Source organism: Magnolia sinica, chromosome 7 (genome assembly GCF_029962835.1).
Source record: "Magnolia sinica isolate HGM2019 chromosome 7, MsV1, whole genome shotgun sequence".
Taxonomy (NCBI): Eukaryota; Viridiplantae; Streptophyta; class Magnoliopsida; order Magnoliales; family Magnoliaceae; genus Magnolia; species Magnolia sinica.
The window spans coordinates 46,669,656-46,675,549 of record NC_080579.1 but is presented as its reverse complement, the minus strand read 5'-3'; positions in this window follow the sequence as shown (position 1 = coordinate 46,675,549).

The following is a 5,894-nucleotide window of genomic DNA, read 5'->3' as shown; positions in this document are numbered from 1 at the left end:
GCAACCGCAGCAAGTGTACGCGCCTGATGGTAGATTTCCTGTATCAGGTAGGGCATGGAGAGATGCTTTATGTGCCAACGTACATCTTAAGTCAGATTGTCCTTATCGCTCGTTCGAATAGGAGGACCGAATCGCTCCCATTTGGCTGACTTATCTGTAAGCTTGCACATGAGTTTGGCTATAGGCTTGGGGTGAAAAGGCCGGTACCTGTTTGATACATTAATGAGATGACCCTTAATCAGATGGACATTGGGCCTCATCGATGACAAGCCTCACCTGAAGAAAGTGAGGATGAGATTGAGAGCGATGAGGAAGAGAGTTATAGCGAAGGTGGAGCATAGATAGAAGAAGAAGAAGAGTAAGACAAGGAAGAGGTGGAGGCCTAGGACACGAGTGAGAGTTCTCCTCCTGTGGCACCAGAGCAGGGCGCAGATCAGGCTGCCAGGGATGCCCGTATCGCTCGGCTTGAGGAGGGTCAGGCTGTTTTACGCCAGGATATCATGGATCTTCGAGGCCTCGTGAAGCATGAGTTCAAGAAGATGTCTCAAACTTTGAAGTCTATCCTGTGTTGTCTGCAGGATAAGGGTGCCCCTCCTCCATCTCCTAATTCTGATGAGTAGTTGCTGATGTAGTCGTCCCTTGCTCTGTTTTGTTGTTTATTTTTTTTTGTGTAGCCGTTATAGGCGTAGTAGTTGGAAGTTGTTTGTTGTTTGAAGCTTTAGATGTTTTAGCTCACATGCTTTATCTGTCACGATCCATGTAATGCTGCACTTTTCGTATTGCGACAATTTTATTAATGAAATGCATGTTGTTTTTCCTTATGTTGTGATGTAAATGCTGTATGGGTGGATTTTGTGGATTTTGAATCTCACAGGTTACATCCTCTGATATTACCAAGAGGTATATGGGTTGTTTGATTGATCTAGGGAGCAGATCGATCCTAGTTGACCGGTTTGTCGCACCTTTATACCATTCCGACGTCATTTTGGGCATGGATTGGCTCACGAAGATGTGAGCAGAGATTGATTGTGAAGCTAGGCAGGTGACAATCCATAGACCTGAGGGCGACACATTTACTTTCCCTGTTCAGGTCAGTTACCCTTTCCGCTTTGGTTATTATACTTCTCTATTGGAGAGTATTGCTAGTTCAGCGCTTGAAAGTACGCCGGTAGTTCGAGAATTTGAAGATGTGTTTGAGTCGATTCCTGCATTACCCCCTCAGCGCGAGATTGATTTTACTATCGATCTCATGCCTGGTGTGACACCCATTTCATTGCCCACCTATTGTATGCCTCCGAGTGAAATGGAGGAATTGAGGAAGCAGATAGATGGCTTATTGAATCTGGGTTTTATTCAGCCTAGTGTGTCTCCTTGGGGAGCACCTGTCCTGTTTGTTAAGAAGAAGGATGGTTTATTGTGATTATGTATAGATTATCGCAGGTTAAATCAAGTGACTGTGAAGAACAAGTATCCCTTACCCAGGATCGATGATCTATTTGATCAGTTGAAAGGGGCACGGTACTTTTTGAAGGTTGATCTGCAATCAGGGTATCATCAGTTGCGAGTCAGGAATGAGGACGTGCAGAAGACTGCATTCAGGACTAGTTTCGGCCATTATGAGTTCCTTGTGATGTCGTTCGGTCTTACGAACGCACTGGCCATGTTCATGGATTTGATGAACAGGGTGTTTCGGCCATTTTTGTTCCGATTCGTTATTGTCTTTATCGATGACATTTTGATATACTCTGCGAGTCGGGAAGAGCACGAGGAGCACTTAAGAGCGGTCTTGGATACTCTTAGGAAGAATCAGCTTTTTGCATAGTTCAAGAAATATAATTTCTGGAAAGAGGAAGTCAAGTTCCTAGGACATGTGGTGTCCAAGGAAGGGATAGCTGTCGATCTCGTTAACGTAACTGCAGTTCAGGACTGAAAGCAGCCTAGTTCGGTTACTGAGGTGAGAAGCTTTCTGGGTCTAGCAGGTTATTATCGACGCTTCATTCGAGACTTCTCGAAGATAGCCAGACCGTTGTCTCAGTTGACACGGAAAGATTTGAAGTTTGCTTGGAATGAAAAGGCGGAAATAGCTTTTCAGGAGCTGAAGGACAAGTTGACGTTCGCCCCTGTGCTAGTATTGCCGGAGCAAGGGGTTAAGTATACGATATATACTGACGCCTCTCGCATTGGTCTGGGTTGTGTCCTTTTGCAGAAGGACAGGGTGATTGCTTATGCCTCGAGACAGTTGAGGAAACACGAAGAGAATTACCCTACACACGACCTGGAGTTGGCAGCTGTCATTTTCACTTAAAGCTCTGGAGACATTACCTCTACGGAGAGGAGTTCGAGCTCTTTTGCCACCACAAGAGCCTTAAGTATATCTTCACGCAGCGTGACTTGAATATGAGGCAACGTCGATGGATGGAAACATTGAAAGACTTTAAGTTCGATGTTTCTTACCATCCGGGCAAGGCAAACCTTGTGGCAGACGCGTTGAGTCGCAAGAAGGCTATAGAGTTTGCGGCTCCGCTAATGATAGCAGAATGGGACATGATAGAGTTTGTGCGAGACTTTGAGCAGAAACCTACGGTGGAAGAGCCGTATGAAGTTATCGCACACATTCGAGTACAACCCCTCATTGACGAGATGATCATTGCAGCTTAGGCAGATGATGAGCTATTGGCGAAGATGAGAAAGCGGGCTGGTATAGATGAGGACTCCAAGTGGAGTGTTGGTTCTGATGGGGGCCTACGATTTTGTGGCCAGCTATGTGTCCCAGACATTCCTGACTTGAGACGGGAGGTTCTCGAGTTAGCCCATAATTCTAAGCTTGCGATGCATCCAGGTAGCATGAAGATGTATCAAGATATGAGGAGATCCTATTGGTGGGACAACATGAAGGTTCACATTGCTAAGTTTGTATCTCGTTGTCTCACGTGCCAGCAGGTCAAGGCAGAGCATCGCCGACCTCCTGGACTGCTTCAGCCCATGCCCGTAGCAAAATGGAAGTGGGATTTTATCTCCATGGATTTTATTTTTGGGTTGTCGAGAACGAAGAAGGGATATAACACCCCGAACTTTTCAATACCCGAGTATTGAAAGTCCTCGAGTGTTACCATAAATTTAACTTAGTATATATATGTGTACGGTACCAATCTAGTCAACCTAATCCTATATCCATCCTCCAACATGAATCTGACAGATTATGAATGATATTCATTCATAAATCAAGTCGTCCGACCATTGCTCATTTAGTTCGATATATGTACCTTCCTTTAACTAAATCAATGAATAAGTCTTTATAATGATTTAAATATAAGTCCTTTTGTAAGAATTGCTTAAAAAATGACATATAATCATCTAGAACCATTAGATTTCACAAAACTCTTAAATCAACAATAATTATAAAAATGCCATCGACATACTCCCTGAATTCCAACTCACAAGGTTCTCATGATCCGTTTTGTGTGAAACTTTATACCAAGCCTAATTATCATAAATCAACCGTACACATCAAATTTAAGCCCTTAGATCACATTAATTTAGCTACTTGATCCATACATCCGTCCGTACACTTATCAGATCAAGATTCTGATCCGTTCACCTTGTTCACACCATATGAATATGCTTAACCCACCATTAGGATTAGAATCTGAGAAACTTTCATGTATAAGAAAATCACTCGAATCTAACATTATATAAGTCTTATCCCTAATCACTCTGGAAACCCACTTTGTGTTTACCTATTCACAAAACTGACCATACATCCACCCATATGCATGGTTGGAGTGCTAACCATAAAACTTTCTTATTTTTAACAAGTCACCTGACCGTCCATCAGGTTTGGATCCGCCAAATGAGCCATCTGAATATCAGGATGAATTGGTCATTGTGAAGATCTTCGGGTTTAAGTCCCAGCTACCTGGTAACTTGTCAATCGGAGGTATATAAATGTCATTTTGAATTACGGAATGTGTAGGCCACTAAAGAAGCATCTTAGACATCCTAGGGATATCGGGGCCCAAACTGGACCAAGAGAAAGAGCACGGAAAATAAAGAATGCCCGCCAAAATTCAAGAAATTCGGGCGGCACACTTCGACGTAATGGACGTCGGACGCTGGTTGAGAAATGAATGGCAAGATTGTAAATATTCATGAATTTCATTACATACTACCGTTGAAGCTAAAACATACCGTGCGGCCCACCCGATCAACAAATCTGCCCCATTTTCGGACCTTAATCCTAGCAGGGCATGTTAAACATAATGAACAGAACGGATCGTACAACTACAAGTAGTAAAGTGGACTTCTCGAAAAATATCTCAATTCATTCAAATTTATACGTGCATGGGATTTCACGGTAAATGCCATTTAATGCATTATCAGATCGTGCGGCCCACCTAAAGTTTGGATCTACATCAAATTTTAGACGATGAGTTAACACGGCGTGCCAAAGATGGTGAATGGAGTGGATCTTCTGGAAGATCATCACAAGTGAACCTCATCTATTTTTAACAACAAGATAGAAAAGAACTTGTCTGCACGCGGTAATAGTGTATGATGAAACTGAAATTACAGTGGTTTTCACCCCATGTCCCTACAACATATGGACCCAATCATCTGATAAATTCCAGGGACTATTTTAGCCATTGAAGTTCAATTTCAGAACAATCTGACCATTAGATCAATGAGAATCCACCGTTAAAGCTAGGAATCGACCTGTATGGCCCACCTAGACCTTAGATCAGTCTGATCAATGGCTAAGGTCCGTTAGTGGAGCTTCTAGAACTCAATGGATGAAGTAGATTTGGCAAGGAGTTGGTGGACCCTACCTCTAGATTTAGAGTGTGCACACAGAACGTGTGCACCAGCAGCACACCGAATGGCATGCGTGGTCAGACCAGACTCTGACCCGCCATTTCCCGAAAATGGGAATTCTCCCGCTGCGCTGCCGTTTAAAACACGGCTCGTTGTGTTTTTCCCTCCCCCATTTGATTAAGAAATGGCCCACCATGAGGGGCCATATCAACGATCCGAACCATCCATCTGATCAAGATGGTAGAGCTGACTAAAACTCCAAAGTCCCAAATGATTCCACACATGTACATGCACACAGTCCTCGCTGAAAGCAGACCCTACAAAACCCTATGTCCAAAATTGGCAATTGTCCTCCTTGCCACGAGGGCAATCCGCGTGATCTCCTCTCCGCCCAACCTAGTCGTCCTAAAGGAAGCCATCTCAGCCATCCAATGGCTCTCCACGTGGGAGAGAATTCCCACCCATAGAGAAGCAAAACCACAACCGGTATTTGCAATACTAGCCATGTGCAAAAATGGTTTCCACCAAATCCAATCTGGAGCGTTTGTTGTCAATCCGACGGACCAGGAAAAGGCTAGGCTATGTTATAAACATGGGAGGATTGAGCAACAGAAGCTCATTCTCTATTCTTGTAGCCGTTCGAGAGAAAAACGACCGTCACCTTCCACCCTTGAAGCCATCACCTAAACCTTCCTCAAGCTTCAAAAGGGCTTGTCTGGAAGCTTCCTAAGACCCACACGAATCGTCTAGAAGGAGCGGATTGGAGGAAGAAGCTCCATATCTGAATCCATCATTTTAGCCCGGTCATCTTCCTCGTTCAAACTACACCGAGCCGCGGTCCGAGTTGGGCCACTTTGTATCTCGCTGGGTTTCCAGCAAAAGAGAAAGAAAAAAAAGGAAGAACCAGGGAGCAAAGAGAAATAGAAGAAGAAAAGAAAGAGAAAGAAGGGAGTGTGAGTGTGCACGTTCTAACTCCAAGCCAAACTGAGTCAGGTAAACCTTCTCTCCATCTCCTCTTGAGACTCCAAACTAAGCTAAACAAGGACTTCATCAGGTCTTGTATCAAGCTGAAATTGACCCTT